This window comes from Carassius gibelio, chromosome B11 (genome assembly GCF_023724105.1).
Source record: "Carassius gibelio isolate Cgi1373 ecotype wild population from Czech Republic chromosome B11, carGib1.2-hapl.c, whole genome shotgun sequence".
Taxonomy (NCBI): domain Eukaryota; kingdom Metazoa; phylum Chordata; class Actinopteri; order Cypriniformes; family Cyprinidae; genus Carassius; species Carassius gibelio.
The window spans coordinates 23960115-23981651 of NC_068406.1; the positions used below are offsets into that span (position 1 = coordinate 23960115).

General features: G+C 38.0%; 1 protein-coding gene across 5 annotated transcripts in view; it reads left to right on the forward strand.

Annotated features, from left to right (window-relative positions):
- The first annotated feature begins 547 nt into the window (after positions 1-547).
- LOC127968355 (proline rich transmembrane protein 1B) overlaps positions 548-21537 on the forward strand; it is a 51516-nt gene continuing 30526 nt past the window's right edge. Inside the window, exons 1-3 of one of the 5 annotated variants that reach the window (XR_008155954.1) lie at positions 548-793; positions 11762-12160; positions 13934-14570. The gene's annotated coding sequence lies outside the window, so the exon portion shown is untranslated. Of the gene's footprint in view, positions 794-2435; positions 2722-4089; positions 4465-10726; positions 10999-11761; positions 12161-13933; positions 15355-21537 lie in introns of those variants that run through there. The other 4 variants (XR_008155953.1, XR_008155952.1, XR_008155951.1 and 1 more) reach the window with 4 other exon arrangements.

The window sequence follows — 21537 nt, forward strand, 5'->3', positions numbered from 1 at the left end:
TAATGAAACTGATAAGAGAGATGGCTGAATATTATAAGATTAATCTTGAGCCGCAAGCATTAACAAGTGACTTTGAGTCATTAAAACTTAAAGCTCCAGCTCTAAAATTATATAAATTTCAGATTATTTAAATCACACCTTCTGTTTCCAATTTCTATAAGTATTAATCTTTGAGGTTTAAGTTGCTATGTGCTTTGTTTATTTAGACGATGGAGAGGAAGGACATGCATCTCACAATAAACTTGTGAGAACCTCTACCTAGTTGTGCTAATTTTACACTATCTACAGTATATACAAGTGTGAATTTTGTGGTTGAGACAATGTATAATTATAAATATGCTTTAGAGGTGTTATGGCTATTTTTATGAGCAGTTGCATGCTTTACTAATAGACCCTGCAATTCTTCCATTTGTACTTTTGACACACTGTATTAAGTGTGATAAAAGTGTGCACTCTGTCTGTGTATGAATATAGAAGACTGCCTAATAAGGAGAAATCAAAGGAAGTTGATGCACATTTTATGCAAGACTATAAAAGGCCAAGGAGAGCTTTGTTTGGGGCCACACTCTGATGGTGAAGACTTACTCGCTGTTATTTGAATTTTTTATGAAATATGAGTTATTGTCTACTAATAAAGCAAAGCCATTACAAATGGTGACACGTAAAATGTTTATTTAAATAAAAGTATCTGAGTAATTTATTTATGAGTAACACATTATTCTGGAACTGAATATTCCTTTCGAGCCTCAAGAAGTCTGAACTCATCTGAGCAGATTTGGGTGCAATCTCAGAGGTAAGAGTAAATGATTTGCAGCTGTTGATGAGAATATGGAATGTGCGTTAGATGTTACGTGGATTTCCCTCTGAGAAAAAAAAACATAACATCCATAACCAAAATAAAAAAATTTAAGTAGTTATGTAAATTTTTTGGAAACTTTGGAGTTTTTAATAAGTAGCTTTAAAAGAAGGTTTAGAGTACGTGCAGTTTACATTGTAGAAAAATATTTAGTTTCGCCAAGTTATGTTTACCATAAGTTTTATTTTATTCATAAATTGAAAAACCCCATAGGAAAATCTCAAAGGAACCTGCGGCGAATTACACTTCCTAATTCTGACGTCATAGTTAATAAATAAAAAATAATAATAAATAAACATGTTAAACAAGCAGGCCAACTTTATTTTAAATACATGAAGTCAGTGATGGAGGTAGTTAGTGTTCTTGAATTTGCACTGACCTGAAGATCAAACATTTAGAATGTCATGCAACATCTGTGAAATCTTGCTGGTGTGTGCCACTTTCTTTGATATGGTAACACTTAGCACAAACCTAGAAAACACGCACAATAAGTGTTTAACCTGTTATGTGACGACACATCACACAACTTGCTCTTCAACTGAATAGATGTTACCTTAAGTGTTACGGCTTACTCTTTCGATTCAGCATCCAGCACAGCCTACAATTAAAGGAAGTTTTTAAAGGTTTACTTCAAAGTTTGTAGACTGCTTTTGTATATTTAATATATTGCAAAATTCACGTTTGTCTATTAGCTTTAACCTAATTTTGGATTCATACTCTTAGCAACTAGTTGTTTAATTACAGACCAAATAAAAATCACATCTACCAAGGTATTTCCCAAAAAAAAGCATTGCCAAACATATGCCACCAAGTAGTCTCAACAATCGACTTAGCACACGATGCTTTTGAGAAGCACAGCCCTAAACATTGTGGTTAACAGCAGTGACATTCAAATCGTATGTTAGAACTGCGTTTACTAAAAAAAAAGGCCATCTGACGTTATTGTTAGTGCCCTTCTTTGACGCTAACATTATACTATAAGCAGTGACGCAACAATAGTACAATAGCATTCATATGTGCATTCAAAAGCACACTAGGACAATGCCGCGTTTTTCAGCACTGTGTAAAAACAGCTTTTCCCAAAAATGGCAAAATTCCTTTATCATGAAATAAGACACTTTCACAGTTGTTTTGATGAAGTTACAAGTTAAAAATAATAATTTAAATATAATAGTTTACTCAAAAGTGTTGAGCCACACAAAAATAAAACTAAATTCCTCATTCAGAAAATGTTATTGTTATAAGTTGCATCAATGATTTAACAGACTTTAAAGGGATAGTTCACAGAAAAATGAAAATTTGATGATTATCTGTTTACCCCCATGGCATCCAAGATGTAGATGACTTTGTTTCTTCAGTAGAACACAAATTATGAATTTTAGCTCCAGTCGTTGTAGTCTCTCAGTCATAATGCATGGCAAATCATTACAGAATCTATTTATGAGAGAGGAAAAAAAAAACCTTGCACAGAAACATAAACAAATTACAAAACCACTCCATTCCATTAGATTCCTGCATCTATACATCACCTCCAGAAGACAAAATTCATAAAAGCACAAGACTGACTGCAGTTGAACCAGTGTCCAGCGAGGAGCATCTCAGTCCCATCAAGATCATTAAGTACATATACAGAAGAACAAGAAGAAATGAATATTCAAATACCAACACCAGCAGTAACAGTGACTGGGGTCTCAGTTCAGCCTGCTGTAACGGTTGTTCAGCCAACTGTACCATTGGTTCAGTCCACTGTGGTCATGAGTCAAATGCCAGTTGCTATTGTACCAGATTACTTGGGCTACTCCATCTTTAACATGCTGTGCTGCTGTTTCCCTCTGGGCATCGTTGCTATCATCTTCTCATGCAGTGTAAGTCTTCATTCAAGTAGGACTTTTTCTGGTTCCTATCTGTGTATCGCATTCAAACAGTCCTATAAATCAAGCAATTCAGCTGTCCACTGTTGCATGAAAGAATTACAAAATTTGTTGAATTGGCAACATGCATTTAGTTTAAAACCCTGATGCAATTGTATATGTTTATTAAGCTTATTTTCTGACTATATATATATACAGTGGGTAAATAAGTATTAAGCACAATACCATTTTTGTTAGTTGCCTTTTGACTCAAAATTTTCACCAAATACCAGTATATGCAAAGAAAACAAAACAAATAATTTCTGAAATTGTTGTGTGTAATAAAATGGTTTGGTCCTAGAGAAAAATATTGAACACATGAAGAAACGGAGGAGCAAAAAGGCATGGAAAGTCAAGACACAACAGAAATCTAACAGTCATTAGAAAACAATCCTGCCCCCTTGTCGATCACCTGACTTAAATTCAATAGAAAACAAGAACTACTGATCAGAGTTCATAGAAGAGGCCAACATAACCTTCAATATTGTAAGACTGTGGAAGAATGGGCCAAAATTACACCTGAGCAATGCATGTGACTAGTTTCATGTTAAGAGCACCTTTAGAAATATATTTACTGAGAAAAATGGTGACGTGTTCAATACTTATTTTACCTGCTATACACACACACACACACATTTACACAAACCTTGCAGAATCTGCAAGATGTTAACTATTTTACCAACATAAAAGGGGTAATACAAAATGCATGTTATTGTTTATTTAGTGATGACCTGAATTAGACATTTCACATAAAAGATGTTTACATATATTCCACAGGAGAAAATAATAGTTGATTTTATAAAAATTACCCCATTCAAATGTGTACATTCACTTGATTCTTAATACTATGTACTATTTGTTTTGTTTTTTGTGATAGTTGTTCATGAGTCCCTTGTTTGTCCTGAATAGTTAAACTGCCTGCTGTTCTTCAGAAAAATCCTTTAGATCCCACAAATTCTATGGTTTTACAGCATTTTTGTGTATCTGAACCCTTTTCCAACAATGATTGAATGATTTTGAGATCAATCTCTTGACACTGAGGACAGCTAAGGGACTCATATGCAACTATTACAGAAGGTTCAAATGCTCACTGATGCTCCAGAAGGAAAAACCATGCATTAATAGACTTAAGACACTTTAACACAATTTAGCCCTTAAATCATAAAAAAGATTGATATTTAATCCCTTAAAATTAAATTTTATAATAGGCTATAATTATATGGAATGAAATCTGTTAAACCAACTTCTGGAGTTCAGGAGGTTTTTTTTCACCAAGGTTTCTTCAAAATCACTTTAATAAGCTTGACATTTGTGTTTTCACAGGCTCGAGATGCTAACTTTTCTGGACAGCGAGACTTAGCGAAGAGCCACTCCAGAGTGGCATTTATCCTGAACAATGTGTCTGTCGGTATCGGCCTCGCAATCATGACAACAATTCTTGTCATTTGTTTGAAATATGCTTGAACAACATCTTTGAACAGATGTTTTATTCTGCTTCAAATGCATCTACTCTTTCTGTCAATGATAATGTCAACTCAAGTCAATGATTTTGCGGAAGAAATGAAAAATATTTTCCAGACCCTCTTAGGGAATAATGTAATAAACATTTATCTTTCATTTCTTTTTGTATTTAATGCTGGCATACTGATCTGTTTGATTAGCATAAATGAAATGCTTTACTGCTTTTAACTTAATCCTTAATCCTAATAAAAACTTTTTTTTTTGTAAATTACACATTAAAATACAGTGAGCCCATGAGTCCATAGCATGAAATGTGTCCAAACACTTCACACTATGTAATTTTCTAAAAGCCAGATACAGTATGCTTAGGTATCTCAAGGTGTATTACTCTTAAATTCATCTTTGAGAATTTGATGTCTTGTAAACTTTATTGTTAATAAATTGCTATATTTGATTTATTCTGATTTACTCTGAAATTATTTTCTCAAGTAGATTATGTGAAGGTGTATGTTACTGCAAATCTGCATCCAGGGTTAGATGGAGCATGGGGCACATCAGGTGAGATTCTAGATTCCTGACTAACTGTTTGACTTTGTTACGAGGAGTCAGAGGCATTCAGATCCATGTGCAGAACTTTATTCAGAGAATGGTCGGACATGCAGAAATCAGGAATGGCGTCAGGTATGTTAGGGGTAACCAGAATCGAAAACAGAACCAAGCAGAGATCAGGGCAGGCAGCAGAGAATCAGAGTCGAAATACACAATCCAAGATCAGACAAGGGAAGAAAAAACACAAGAGGAAACCGCTCAGAAATGTTAGACAGGCTAAAGAAGACTTTGCAGTGACTGAGAGTGACTGTGCTGCTTAAATATATGTCTGTGTATTAGCTGCAGGTGTGTGTGTCTAATAGGCTGATGAATGAGGTGCAGGTGTGGCAAGGTGATTGTCATGCAGTGATTCATGGGGAATGTAGTTCGAGTGTGGTGCAACAGAATGAAAGTTACTAATGTCCAAGTGATTATATGGTGACATATGGTGGTTGATGGAAAGGGGAGATGCCAGAGTCCTGAGTGGAGTGCCCTATATAAGAGTTCATAGGCACTCCAGCTGATGATCGTAACAGACTTTAGTTAAGTTGTTATGCAGTTGCACCAACTATGCATTAGGCTCAACAAAATACTATTGAGTATTAGCATGGTTTGAGTATATTTCATAGTACTAGCCATAACCTCTGGTTATTGTTTGAGCTTTAACCAGTTGTTTGTCAAGGCGGAGAAGTGCGAATTCCACGCTGAGTCTGTAACGTTCCTTGGCGACATTATTTCTTACAGGAGGGATCAAGCCTGATCTCACTAAAATAGAAGCTGTCGCCCAGTGGCCGTTCCCTGATTCTCGTAAGGCTCTGCAGTGTTTCCTGGGTTTTTCCAACTTCTACTGGCGATACATCAGGAATTTTGGTCAGATCGCTGAACCGCTCACAGCCTTAACCTCCACTAAGTTGTCCTTCAGATGGAGCCGGGAGGCGCAGGTAGCCTTTGACCTTTAAAGTCCCGTTTTGTCTCTGCACCTGTTATGTTGGTTCTAGATCCTGAGGCATAGAACATTGTCGAGGTTGATGCTTCGGATGTTGGGGTTGGCGCAGTTCTATCCCAGCATTCTCTCCATGACGGGAAGCTCCACCCATGTGCGTTCTTCTCTCGACGTCTCAGCCCTGCAGAATGTAACTACGACATCGGCAATAGAGAACTGTTGGCGGTACGATTGGCCTTGAGTGAGTGGCGTCACTGGTTGGAGGGGTCGGTGCAGCCCTTCTTGGTCTGGATGGATCACAAGAACCTTGAATACATCCGTTTGGCCAAGAGGCTGAGCTCGCGTCAGCCCCGCTGGGCACTCTTCTTTGCCAGATTCAACTTCACCCTCTCGTCTCCACGGGTTGCCGGTGGATGTGGTTTCAGATAGGGGTCCCCAGTACATCTCCCAGTTCTGGAGGGAATTTTGTAGACAGATTGGGGCCTCTGCAAGTCTGTCTTCAGGTTTTCATCCCCAGACCAATGGGCAGTGTGAGCGGGCCAACCAGGATCTAGGAAGAATGCTCCACTGTCTAGCATCCAACAATCTGAACTCCAGGTGCCAACAGCTCTCCTGGGCAGAATATGCTCATAACACCCTTCCTGTGGCTGCGTCAGGTATGTCCCCTTTTGAGTGTGCTGTTGATTATAACCCACCTCTGTTCCCGTCCATCCACCCTGGCTTTCTTCCAGCGCTGCCGTCGCACCTGGTAGAGAGTTAGGAGGATTTTGTTTCAAACCTCTGGCCGAACCAAGACTGCTGCCGATCGTCGCCGGTCCTCTCCTCTTGCCTATGTGTGTGGTCAGTGGGTTTGGCTTCCTACGAAGGATCTGCCTCATCGGGAGCTTCTCGTAAGCTGGCACCCGGTGTTTCATGTTTCCAGTGTCAACTGTCGGGTCTCGGGGCTAATCACCTGCCATTTGGGGTTGTGTGTGTTTGTGTTTGGATGGTTTGACTGCTCACCGCATCTGTCTCTTTGATTTGAGTTTTCCCCCGCACTCCTTGTTTCTCCTATGTTAACCATAATTGTTTGCCACCTGATCTCCATGTTCTTTTAATTTCTTCCCTTTATAATTCCCTGTGATTTTCTGACCGTTGTCAGACTGATGTTACTCGTACCAATAGCTCCGATCTACTAGCTGGTCTGTGTACTCACCTTGTCGCGTCTTGTCTTCAGGCTCCAGTGTCTTTAGATGTTTTCTCTGCCTCCTGTTCTCACGAACGCAGAGCTCCTAGAAGCTTCCAGTTGTCATTCCTCCGGTCTCGGCTGTCAAACGAGCTATACTGTGGAACATTACTCATCTGCTTTGACTCATCTGCTTTAACTTCTCATTCCCTCACTCGGGTGCCGGCATTCCTTGACCCTACGAGCTAAACTGTGGAACGTTACTCATCTGCTCTGTCTCATCTGCTTTAATAAAGCACAGTGTAAACCCACAACTGAATCCAGCCCGTTTCTCCTGACAGTTATATTAAAATGTTCATGTTGAAAAATTTGGGATGCACTAGGCTACCTGTTTTCCAATATTCCTGTACCTGATTTCCAATATTCTGCTCAAGTGCAACAAAGCAATATGGGAGTCAATCAAATGTCACATGTTCTTCCTCCTCATGGTGAGCCACTGTTTAAAGTCTTAAAAAGACAAGAGGAATTAACATCTTATCTCATCTTAGCAAGGAAATCCTCGTATCCTACCAAAAAGAGAGATCACAGTTTTTGATCGTGACCCATTACAGTATATTGCATTTATCAGAGCGTTTGAACATGGCATTAAAGAAAAAACTGATAATAAAAAGGATTTTTGGATATTCTCGAGCAGTTTACAAGAGGACAGCCTAAAGATCTGGTCCACAGTTGACAGCATATGGCCACAGACAGAGGCTATGCATTGGCCAAAAGATTACTAAAAGAACATTTTGGTGATGAATTTATGGTATCTACTGCCTATCTGGAGAAAGCCTTGGGTTGGCCAACTTTAAAGGCAGAGGATGTGCAGGAATTACAGGCTTTGTTTTTGCGTACATATTGCAATACCATCAATTAACTTTCATACACGCAAGGACTTAACTTGCCTAGCAACATGAAGATTTTTGTAACAAAGTTACCTGAGAGAGCAATGGAGGGCTCAGGCTTGTGAGATTATGGAGTCCAGTCAAGGTAGAGCAAAGTTCTCTCACATTGTTGAGTTTATTGAACAACAGGTTAAGGTGATCTGATCCTGTGTTTGGAGATATCCAGAAAAAACAGGGCACAGGTAAATTCAAATCCCAAGTGTGCAATACTTTTAGAGGGAATAGTTTTTCCACTAATGTTGTTGTTTCAATTCCAACTAAGACTGACATTAGGTCAATACAGCAAAGACACTGCTCTGTATCTAAGTCTAATGGAAACTGTTTGTTCTGTGCAAATCAACATCCATTGGAAAGAAGTTTTTCTTTGAAGAGGAAGACTCAACGAGACAAGATTGAAATCTTGAAAGCCAAGGAAATGTTTTGGTTGTCTAAAGACAGGACATATGAGTAAGGAATGTGACAATCATTTGATTTGTGAGGTTTGTGGAGAAGTGCATCCAACTATCTTGCATATATATTGCAAGGACGTAACTGGGAAAGAGTTGGAGGAAATGTCTTAAGTAGTGTCTGCTAAAACTTGCCAGTAATGAGAGGAGTTTAATGCCAATCATAACAGTTAAGGTGAAAGCTATAAAAGGTGAAAACGTGATGCATACATACTGTATGCTTTTCTGGACCCGGGAAGCTCAGCAACTTTTTTGTTCAGAACATCTAATGAAAGTGTTAAAGCTGAGCGGAAAGAGGGTCAACATTCTTCTTCGTTACTGTTAATAGAATTTCTGTTGTTAAGTTGGAGGAGTTGGAGGAGTTGCTCAACAATCAGTTCAATTATGATTTCTGCAAAAGGACTGCTGATAAAGTAGAAATGTCAAGGGAAGATCTTTGGTTTGTGGACATAATGAACCACACAGTCATGCTTCAGGATATTATAGCCTACAGTTGCCATTCAAGTCTGGTAATGTCATATTACCTGACAACTGTGTTGCTAGGCAATGATTAAATGGCCTGAAAAGGAAACTGGAAATAATCAAAGGGTTTCATGTAAAGTAATCTCATTTTCTTGCTGATGTTGTACTTAAAGGTACCATCTCACCAACTAGATCAAATGGATGGCTAAGTTTGGTACATTCCTCATCACGGGGTGTTTCATCCCAGGAAGGGAACATTGAGAGTTGTGTTTGATTGTGGAGCAACATATAAAGGAACCTCACTTAATAGGCAATTGTTGCAAGGCCCTAACCTTACCAATTCTTTGGTAAGTGTGCTGATGAGATTCCGGTAAGAGCCAGTAGCCTTCATGGCTGACATTTAAGCAATGTTCAATAAGTTAAATAAGAGGTAAAGAAGAGGTAGATTTTATTCGGTTCTTGTGTTAGCCTGATGGAAAATTGACTATAGAGCCAATTGTATTGAGAGTTCATCTTTTCGGAGCTGTGCCTTCTCCAAGCTGTGCTTGGTATGCCTTGAGACAGACAGCAAAGGACAAATTAAGCAGATTTTCCAACTGAGGTAATTAACACCATCAACAATAACTTTTATGTAGATGACTGTTTGATGAGTGTCTCTTCTGAGGAAGTGGCCATCTCTATCGTTACAAATCTAACTGTTCTCTTTCAAAAGGGAGGTTTTCTGTTCAACAAAATGGATCAGCAACAGTCGCAAAGTGTTGCAGTCAGTTCCTGTGGAACACCAACTAAGGATATACAGCAGCTAGATCTGGATCGAGATAAATTGCCTGTTGAGAGAGCTTTAGGTCTTCAGTGGAGTGTGGAAACCAACACCTTTCAATTCAAGTGATGTCTGGCTCTCCTTATTCCTCCTGGAATAAGCACAGGGGTTAAAACTTAAACTTCACAGACAAAAAGTAGTCATTTCTATTTACTGCCAATAGAGTGGGGGAACAATAAAGTCAGAACCCGGAAGAATAATTCGTCATGGTTTCCTTCCAGATTTTCCTGTAATGAGGTTTTTCAATTAAAATAAAGCCTATGGTAAATGTAACTTGAGGATACTTTTAAGTTTTGTTGCACAACATAAGTTATACACATTGTAGAAAATCCAGTTAATAATATGGAAGATCAATTTTCTGATCAATTCCATACTGGACCAATTTCTATAGGGAACCGAGACAGGGAAGCAATTAAAATACATGTCGACTTTGGTGATCTCATCTTTAAAAAACTGCAAGTGGAAGACAGCCAAAAAGTAAAAGAGCAAGCGAAAGTTGTGAGGCATCGCCAGACAAAGAAGAAACCTGGAAAACCCAGCAGAAAATTAATTTCAAATTGAGAAATGTAATAAAGCTGATGCGAAAACAGAAAACTCTGAATAGAAGAATAATGCAACTGATAAGAGAGATGGCTGAATATTATAGGATTAATCTTGAGCCGCAAGCATTGACAAGTGACTTTGAGTCATTAAAACTTAAAGCTCCAGCTCTAAAATTATATAAATTTCAGATTATTTAAATCACACCTTCTGTTTCCAATTTCTATAAGTATTAATCTTTGAGGTTTAAGTTGCTATGTGCTTTGTTTATTTAGAAGATGGAGACAAAAGGGCATGCATCTCACAATAAACTTGTGAGAACCTCTACCTAATTTTACACTATCTATATACAAGTGTGAATTTTGTGGTTGAGACAATGTATAATTATAAATATGCTTAAGAGGTGTTATGGATATTTTTCTGAGCTGTTGAATGCTTTACTAATAGACCCTGCAATTCTTCCATTCGTACTTTTGACACACTGTATTAAGAGTGATAAACGTCATGCACTCTTTCTGTGTATGAATATAGAAGACTGCCAAATATGGAGAAATCAAAGGAAGTTGATGCACATTTTATGCAAGACTATAAAAGGCCAAGGAGAGCTTTGTGCGGGGCCACACTCTGATGGTGAAGACTTACTCGCTGTTATTTTCATTTTTTATTGTTATTGTCTACTAATAAAGCAAAGCCATTACAAATGGTGATAAGTTAAAACTTTATTAAAAGGAAATTCTCTGAGTAATTTATTTATTAACACATTATTAACATTTAGTAACAAATTATTCTGGAACTGAATATTCCTTTCGAGCCTCAAGAAGTCTGAACTCAGCTGAACAGTTTTGGGTGCGATTTCAGAGGTAAGAGTAAATGATTTGCAGCTGTTGATAAGAATATGGAATGTGCGTTAGATGTTATATGGATTTTCCTCTGGGAAGCAAGCTGACGTTAACGTTAGTGCCCTTCTTTGACTTTAACATTATACCATAAGCAGTGACGCTACAATAGTATTCATATATGCATTCAAAAGCACACTAGGAAAATGCCGCGTTTTATAGCACTGTGTCAAAACAGCGTTTGCCAAAAATGACAAAATTCCTTTATGATATTCTTACAACACTCAAAAAGGAAATAAGACATTTTCAGTTTTTTTTTTTTTTTTGTGATTAGAAGTTGTTCACTTTACGTCACTCAGTAAACTTAAAAATAATAATTTAAATAGAAGAGTTTACTCAAAACTGTTGAGCCACACAAAAATAAAACTAAATTCATCATTCAGAAAATGTTATTGTTTTAAGTTGCATCAATGATTTAACAGACTTTAAAGGGATAGTTCACAGAAAAATGAAAATTTGATGATTATCTGTTTACCCCCATGGCATCCAAGATGTAGGTGACTTTGTTTCTTCAGTAGAACACAAATTATGAATTTTAGCTCCAGTCATTGCTGTCTCTCAGTCAAAATCCATGGCAAATGGTGACAGAACCTATTTATGAGAGAGGAAAAAACTAACAAACATGCACAGTCAAATCCAAAATAAACCCTCAGGCACAATGTCAAATATCTCTGACATCCTTATCATTAAAAAACATAAACAAAATTACAAAACCACTTTCCATTAGATTCCTGCATCTATACATCACCTCCAGAAGACAAAATTCATAAAAGCACAAGACTGACTGCAGTTGAACCAGTGTCCAGTGAGGAGCATCTCAGTCCCATCAAGATCATTTAGAACATCTACAGAAGAACAAGAAGAAATGAACTTTCAAATACCAACACCAGCACTAACAGCGACTGGGTTCTCCGTTCAGCCTGCTGTAACGATGTATCAGCCTGCTGTACCAGTGTTTCAACCTGCTGTAACGGTTGTTCAGCCAACTGTACCATTGGTTCAGTCCACTGTGGTCATGAGTCAAATGCCAGTTGCTATTGTACCAGATTACATGTGCTACTCCATCTTTAACATGCTGTGCTGCTGTTTACCTCTGGGCATCGTTGCTATCATCTTCTCATGCAATGTAAGTCTTCATTCTAGTAGGACTTTTTCTGCTTCATATCCGAGTATTGCATTCAAACAATCCTATAAATTAAGTGATTCAACTGTCCACTGTTGCATGAAAGAATTACAATATTGAATTGGCAACATGCATTTAGTCTAAAACCCTGATGCAATTGTATATGTTTATTAAGTTTATTTTCTGACTATATATATATACAGTGGGTAAATAAGTATTGAGCACATCACCATTTTTGTTAGTTGCCTGTTGACTCTAAATTTTCACCAAATACCAGTATATGCAAAGAAAACTAAACAAATAATTTCTGAAATTGTTGTGTGTAATAAAATGGAATGGTCCTAGAGAAAAAGTATTGAACACATGAAGAAACGGAGGAGCAAAAAGGCATGGAAAGCCAAGACACAACAGAAATATAACAGTCATTAGAAAACAATCCTGCCCCCTTGTCGATCACCTGACTTAAATTCAATATAAAATAAGAACTACTGATCAGAGTTCATAGAAGAGGCCCACAGAACCTTCAATATTTGAAGACCAAAATGTGCCAGAATTACACATGAGCAATGCATGTGACTAGTTTCTCAATACAGGATGCGTCTTGAAGCTGTCTTTACCAACAAAGGCTTTTGTATGATGTATTACATTTCAGTAGTAATTTTTCCTTGTATCACTCCATTTTATTACATGTTAATTAATTTCTTAATTTCTAATTGTTTTGTTTTCTTTGTATGTTTGGATTACTTGGGTTGTTATTGACATCTGGTGAAAATGTAATGTCAACCACCTTTAGAAATATATTTACTGAGAAAAATGGTGACGTGTTTAACACTTATTTTACCCGCTATATATATATATATATATATATATATATATATATATATATATATATATATAGATCGACACTGAGGACAGCTATATGGACATATGCAACTATTACAGAAGGTTCAAATGTTCACTGATGCTCCAGAAGGAAAAAACATGCATTAAAGCTGCGGTAGGTAACTTTTGACGCTCTAGCGGTTAATAAACAGAACTGCTTGCGTCTTGCTAAAGAACATCGTAGCCGGAACTACTTCTCTCTGTTTATGTCTATGAAGAATCTCAAAAGTACTGGGTTACTCCGCCGCAGTACCCCCGAAGCAATCTAAAATAGTCCGAATATAAACACTTATTATAGGTGCACCCTAGTGATTCAGGACAAGCTAAAAACACGGTTTGGAAAATGGATTCATGGTGTACTCGCTTATTATATAAATTTTTCTACATTTTGAACACAAACAAAGTTACGGACCGCAGCTCTGATTGGTTGTTTCTTACCGGGAGCGGATTAATTTCTGCAAATGGCAATAGGACACTGGGAGGAACCAGAGGAGTTTGATTTTTTCACAGATTATCTGTCTCATATTCTACTGTCAGGACATAATGACAGGTTTAACAAATATGTAAAAAATATATTTTTTACAAAAGTTACCTACTGCAGCTTTAAGAAACTTAAGACACTTTAACACAATTTAGCTCTTAAATCATATAAAATGTATTTAAAATAATATGATCTAACTGGATGTTTCATAAAATGACCTATCATATATAAGTCAAATTGGATGATGAAATATTTTGTTACATTTAATTTACTTTTATTACATTTAATTTGCTAAATATTACAATTGGCAGCTATTTAATCCCTTAACAGCCAGCTTCTGGATAGGAGGTTTTTTTTTCACTAGGGTTTTTTCTAAATCACTTAAAATAAGCTTGATATTTGTGTTTTCACAGGCTCGAGATGCTAACTTTTCTGGACAGCGAGACTTAGCGATGAGCCACTCCAGAGTGGCATTTATCCTGAACAATGTGTCTGTCGGTATCGGCCTCGCTATCATGACAATGATCCTTATCATTTGTTTGAAATATGCTTGAACAACATCTTTGAACAGATGTTTTATTCTGCTTCAAATGCATCTACTCATTCTGTCAATGATAATGTCAACTCAAGTCAATGATTTTGCAGAAGAAATGAAAAATATTTTCCAGACCCTCTGAGGGAATTATCTAATCAACATTTATGTTTCATTTATTTTTGTATTTAATGCTGGCAGAGTGATCTGTTTGATTAGCAGAAGGGAAATGCTTTACTGCTTTTAACTTAATCCTTAATCCTAATAATTTTTTTTTTGTAAATTACACATTAAAATACAGTGAGCCCATGAGTCCATAGCATGAAGTGTGTCCAAACACTTCACACTATGCAATTTTCTAAAATCCAGATACAGTATGCTTAGGTATCTCAAGGTATCTTACTCTTAAATTCATCTTTGAGAATTTGATGTCTTGTATTGATTTGATATCTCTGAATTTGCTATGTAATTGGCATAATACATATTTACCTGACTGTTAATAAATTGCTATATTTGATTTATTCTGATTTACTCTGAAATTATTTTCTCAAGTAGATTATGTGAAGGTGTATGTTACTTCAAATCTGCATTCAGGGTTAGATGGAGCATGGGGCACATCAGGTGAGATTCTAGATTCCTGACTAACTGTTTGACTTTGTTACGAGGAGTCAGAGGCATTCAGATCCATGTGCAGAACTTTATTCAGAGAATGGTCAGACATGCAGAAATCAGGAATTGCGTCAGGTATGTTAGGGGTAACCAGAATCGAAAACAGAACCAAGCAGAGATCAGGGCAGGCAGCAGAAAATCAGAATCGAAATACACAATCCAAGATCAGACAAGGGAAGAACAAACACAAGAAGAAACCGCTCAGAAATGTTAGACGGGCTTAACAAGACTTTGCAGTGACTGAGAGTGATTGTGCTGCTTAATTATATGTCTATGTATTAGCTGCAGGTGTGTGTGTCTAATAGGCTGATGAATGAGGTGCAGGTGTGGCAAGTTGATTGTCATACAGTGATTCATGGAGAATGTAGTTCGGGTGTGGTTCAACAGAATGAAAGGTGCTAACAGGGGTGCTGCACAAGATCCCATGCCCTATGCATAGGCAGCCCCCCATCCCCCACCTCCCCCCGAAAATATATATTCCAGACTTTTCAAGGGCCCTCTCTTCCTTTGGGGCCCTGGTAATCAGTACTGGTTTTACCCCCAGTCCAATGCCCCTGGGTGCTAGTGTCCAAGTTATTAAATGGTGACATATGGTGGTTGATGGAAAGTCCTGAGTGGAGTGCCCTATATACAGTATTGTTCAAAATAATAGCAGTACAATGTGACTAACCAGAATAATCAAGGTTTTTCGTATATTTTTTTATTGTTACGTGGCAAACAAGTTACCAGTAGGTTCAGTAGATTCTCAGAAAACAAATGAGACCCAGCATTCATGATATGCACGCTCTTAAGGCTGTGCAATTGGGCAATTAGTTGAATTAGTTGAAAGGGGTGTGTTCAAAAAAATAGCAGTGTGGCATTCAATCACTGAGGTCATCAATTTTGTGAAGAAACAGGTGTGAATCAGGTGGCCCCTATTTAAGGATGAAGCCAACACTTGTTGAACATGCATTTGAAAGCTGAGGAAAATGGGTCGTTCAAGACATTGTTCAGAAGAACAGCGTACTTTGATTAAAAAGTTGATTAGAGAGGGGAAAACCTATAGAGAGGTGCAAAAAATGATAGGCTGTTCAGCTAAAATGATCTCCAATGCCTTAAAATGGAGAGCAAAACCAGAGAGACGTGGAAGAAAACGGAAGACAACCATCAAAATGGATAGAAGAATAACCAGAATGGCAAAGGCTCAGCCAATGATCACCTCCAGGATGATCAAAGACAGTCTGGAGTTACCTGTAAGTACTGTGACAGTTAGAAGACGTCTGTGTGAAGCTAATCTATTTTCAAGAATCCCCCGCAAAGTCCCTCTGTTAAAAAAAAGGCATGTGCAGAAGAGGTTACAATTTGCCAAAGAACACATCAACTGGCCTAAAGAGAAATGGAGGAACATTTTGTGGACTGATGAGAGTAAAATTGTTCTTTTTGGGTCCAAGGGCCACAGGCAGTTTGTGAGACGATCCCCAAACTCTGAATTCAAGCCACAGTACACAGTGAAGACGGTGAAGCATGGAGGTGCAAGCATCATGATATGGGCATGTTTCTCCTACTATGGTGTTGGGCCTATTTATCGCATACCAGGGATCATGGATCAGTTTGCATATGTTAAAATACTTGAAGAGGTCATGTTGCCCTATGCTGAAGAGGACATGCCCTTGAAATGGTTGTTTCAACAAGACAATGACCCAAAACACACTAGTAAACAGACAAAGTCTTGGTTCCAAACCAACAAAATTAATGTTATGGAGTGGCCAGCCCAATCTCCAGACCTTAATCCAATTGTGAACTTGTGGGGTGATATCAAAAATACTGTTTCTGAAGCAAAACCAAGAAATGTGAATGAATTGTGGAATGTTGTTAAAGAATCATGGAGTGGAATAACAGCTGAGAGGTGCCACAAGTTGGTTGACTCCATGCCACACAGATGTCAAGCAGTTTTAAAAAAACTGTGGTCATACAGCTAAATATTAGTTTAGTGATTCACAGGATTGCTAAATCCCAGAAAAAAAAAATGTTTGTACAAAATAGTTTTGAGTTTGTACAGTCAAAGGTAGACACTGCTATTTTTTTGAACACACCCCTTTCAACTAATTGCCCAATTGCACAGCCTTAAGAGCGTGCATATCATGAATGCTGGGTCTTGTTTGTTTTCTGACAATCTACTGAACCTACTGGTAACTTGTTTGCCACGTAGCAATAAAAAAATATACAAAAAACCTTGATTATTCTGGTTAGTCACATTGTACTGCTATTATTTTGAACAATACTGTAAGAGTTCATGGGCACTCCAGCTGATGATCGTAACAGACTTTAGTTAAGTTGTTATGCAGTTGCACCAATTATGGGGGGCTCGACAAAAATACTATCAAGTGTTAGCATGGTTTGGGCATATTTCAAAGTACTAGGCATAACTTCTGGTTATTGTTTGAGCTTTAACTAAGTTGTTACAAAGGTGACTGTAGGCAGAACCACTATATAAAGAAAGACAAGCATGAGGCGGTCTATTAAATAGTTAGTCATAACTCATGAGTAATGATCAGACTGGAGAGTTTGTGATCGTGGGGTTCATGTAAATCGGCCTCCATGATACACCCTGAGTGACAAAGATTCCTAATGAATGAGTAAATATAAAGTAAAGAGTGAGTTAACTAGAACAATCAAATGTCAAAATTATAATAATATTAACTAGAGACAGACAATCAACTATGTTGCCTTTCAACCTAAATTCAAGGTCATACTAAAATTTTGTCAGATGAAATAAAATGGTGTATCGGAAACAGGTCAATTTAGCTCAAAGGGAATCATTTAATAATTTAAAGGGAAATTGAACAGAATCACTGTTTCACGGCTGATCACTGAGACGTCCTGCGATTCACTGAACGAGCCGTTTAACATCAAATCGGCGCTGGATATTAAAATCCAAACTATCGTGAAAACACTATCAATTAAACAGTAACAAGATCTGCAGTTTAAGACATTAACTTGTAAGCACAAAATGCAAGATACTTCTCTTTTCAATATGAATAAGGCTTTATTAGATAAATCTAAGACATAAACGCACGCACACACACATTCACATAAGTTGCAGGAAGATCGAAAGTTGAGTGAGTTTAAGAGAATGGAAATATGGAATCCCAAGTTTACAGCAATACGTTAAATTGCATAGACGTGAACAACAATCAATCACGTAATTAGCCCTCGCCTTGAGTTCCTCAGTGAGGTTAAAATTATATTAGATACACCAGTAAAGGTCACATTCTGGAGGTAAAGTTACTGTACTTGCGTCTCCTGTGAAAAAGGAGTCCCGTTGAAAGGGCTATCCCGATGTCGCTGATTGGCTGGAAGTTCAGTAGTCGCTGAAGTGACGTCTTAGGAAGCCCTGCTTGGGCGTTGGCTGAAGATGCAGAGTTCTGTGTGGCTGGTTGAAGTTGAACTCAATGTTACAAACTTAACTCAGAACACAAAACTCTCAAACGGAAAAGACAAGACTTAGGTGGTGTTTCTTCTCATTGTGGCTAAGTAGCAGCAGGCAGGAATGCTGGAACCGCGCTCAAAGAACAGCTAACAGTGATGACTAAGAGCATGGCTAAAAGCTAAAGCTAGGTAGCAAAGCTACAAGCTAAAAGCTAAGAGCAGGCATGACTAGTAGCAGAAGCAAAGCTAACAACTAAAAAGCCAGATTTTATGGTGTCGTAAGTATTTAAACTGGCCTGTTGGCCACACCTCAAATGTTGTTAGACCAATCAGATATTGTCTTGGCTCGGGGGTATCATAAATCATATGTTTATCTTACCAAGCATGTGGTCCGAATTTTCCCACTCTTGCAGGGTCTAATTTTGGACATGATTCCTTTAACCAGGTTATGATATATTTGACAAATAAATGATTGTCTGAACTAATTCATGAACTAATTAATGTGTGTACAAAAGACAGTTTCTTTGTCATTCTCTGACATAGGGATGTTTGGTGAAGACCAGAGGTTCAAAGACCCTCCCCCCTTAGGAATTTCAGTCTGGTTCTGCTAGGTGGGGGGAAGTCAATGGAAGTGTTTAACTCATGGGTTTCCATGTGATGTCCAGCGTTGCATTTCAATTACGAACAACAAATTTGACAATCTCTTCTGCGAATTAAAATTGTCAATAATTGTTCTAGTGGTGTTAATGTTGAAAGCTGTTGTGTGAACAAGTTGGTTGGTTGGTTATCTTCCTTGGGACTTGTGGCACAGAATGTTTTATGACTTCCTGAGGAATTCGGCTCTTGTTCCAAACACAGCTTTGATAGACTCTTTAATTTGTCTGGTTCGACTCATTTCTGTTACAATGGAGTCAGATTAGAATTGAATAACTTTGCCTTCTGGAAAGACCGAACACACAAGAAACTTTCAGCCAGCACTGGATACATTCCTTGGACCGAGTGTGCAGACCTTACAAATGGTGACTGGCGACATGACCTCCTAAACAGATGAGTCTTTGAACAGATGTTTGAACATCTCCTTTTCTTTCTCCAGCAGCTTTGGTAAGTTAATCCTTATTTGCCTTTTAGAGATATTGAAGGAAAGACAGACGCATCCCATACAAACATATTTGTAGAATGACACAGGATACTCATTGTTAGACTGGAGACCATATCCGGTGGCTTTAGAATTAGATTGAGAATTAGACAAAACCACATACTTGTCAGGGACATAATAGCAGCAGCGTAGACGAGGAATGACATTAGTTGTTCTTGAATGGACATATCTTTTTGTTTGCCTAAGCAAAAAAAATTAATTTTAACATTGGAATACCATCATCCAAATTATATTCTGGTATTCAACAGAGTCACAAAATAGAACCTAAAGTTTTAATCAGCAAACTGCATTATTTATTGTTCTATCTGCTTCATTGCAACAAATGAGCAACATTTTAATGAGAATGAGCAAACAGAATAAAAATGCTAAATTATAAACAACTGTAAAACTTTTGATTGGATAAAGGAAGACAATTTAAGTTGATACATTTGAATATGAAAAGGAAGTTGATCAAAACAGTGTGATAAAATCACAACACCGATAAAAGAGCTTCAATGAAATCTTCATTGAGGCTGAAATGATACCTAAGCTCTTGAGGACTAACTACTACAAAACAGAAATCATCCTGACTGCAGTCAAACAATAGATCAGAATCAGAATCAGAAAGAGCTTTATTGCCAATTATGTTTGCGCATACAAGGAATTTGTATTAGTGACATAAGCTTCCAGTACAGAGACACCAACACACAGACAAAAACAACAACAACAAAAATGTAGGCAAATAAATAAGTGTATAAACAATTGAGCTATAAATGATAATGGAATAGGATTGAATAAGATGCAGGGATGTACTAGGATGGAGGGGTAACAAATAAATATAAGGATATTGCACTTTTGTTTGCATAAGTATAAGTGGGGAACATTTAACTGTTCATGAGGTAGATTGCCTGGGGGAAGAAACTGTTTTTGTGCCTTACTGTTCTGGTATTTGCGGCTCTGAGGCACAAGCCAGATGGCAAAAGTACAAAAATGGGGTGACTTGGATGTGAGGGATCCAGAGTGATCTTATGAGCCCTTTTCCCTACTCTGGATGAATACAGTTCTTGAAGGGTGGGCAGAGGAGCACCAATAATCCTTTCAGCAGTCCGAACAGTTCTCTGTAGTTTTCTGATGTCTGATTTTGTTGCTGAGCCAAACCAGACAGTTATAGAAGTACACAGTACAGACTCAATGACGGCTGAGTAGAACTGTTTCAGCAGCTCCTGTGGCAGGTTAAACTTCCTCAGCTGGCGAAGGAAGTACAACCTTTGTTGGGCCTTTTCCCCAATGGAGTCAATGTGATTGTCCCACTTCAGGTCCTGAGAGATGGTGGTTCCCAGGAATCTAAAGGACTCCTCTGCAGTCACAGTGCTGTTCATGATGGTGATTGGGGAATCATCTCCACTGTTTTGAGCATGTTCAGCTCCAGGTTGTTAAGACTGCACCAGACAGCCAGCTGCTCAACCTCTTGTCTGTAAGCAGACTCATCACCGTCCTGGATGAGGCCGATGACTGTAGTGTCATCTGCAAACTTCAGGAGCTTGACAGAGGGGACTTTAGAGGTGCAGTCGTTGGTGTACAGGGAGAAGAGCAGAGGGTAGAGAACACATCCCTGAGGGGCACCAGTGTTGGTGGAGCAGCTGTTTGACATGAATTTGCCCAGTCTCACTAACTGTTGCCTATCTGTCAGAAAGCTGGTGATCCACTGACAGATAGAGCTAGGAACAGAGAGCTGGGTCAGTTTGGTCTGGAGGGTTGTTGGGATGATGGTGACGAAAGCTTATGCCAGTTGAGTTAACGCAGCATTTTCAACCACCATTTTTATTCAGATAATTTTCTAAATATTACTGTTATCGTGTCATGAAATGTAGTTTTAAAAGTATTTCATGCAAGAATGTAGGGGAGAGTGGGGTGATTTGTGCCGGGGGGAGGAAGTAGTTCCACCTCTTCTTTCTGGAAAACCATTCAAGAAATTGGTCATGTGACCACATAATTTTAAAAAGCCATCCATTTTACTCATCCTCCAAAGGATGAGTTTTTTCCTTTGAAAGTAATATTTCTATGATCAAGGTTTTTTCATGGTAGTATCTGAACAATTCTAGAAAAGTTTTACACGTTTTAGTGTTTTACTAGGCTACACAATGAGTCAATAAAGTTAGCATGATTTTAGCTCTTAACTGCTGGTTTTTCAAACTTGTGGGTATGGGGTGTTTTGTGCCAAAGGGCCTGGGTTAAGTTATGCCAGTGGCACAACTCACCCCCACTTATGATTA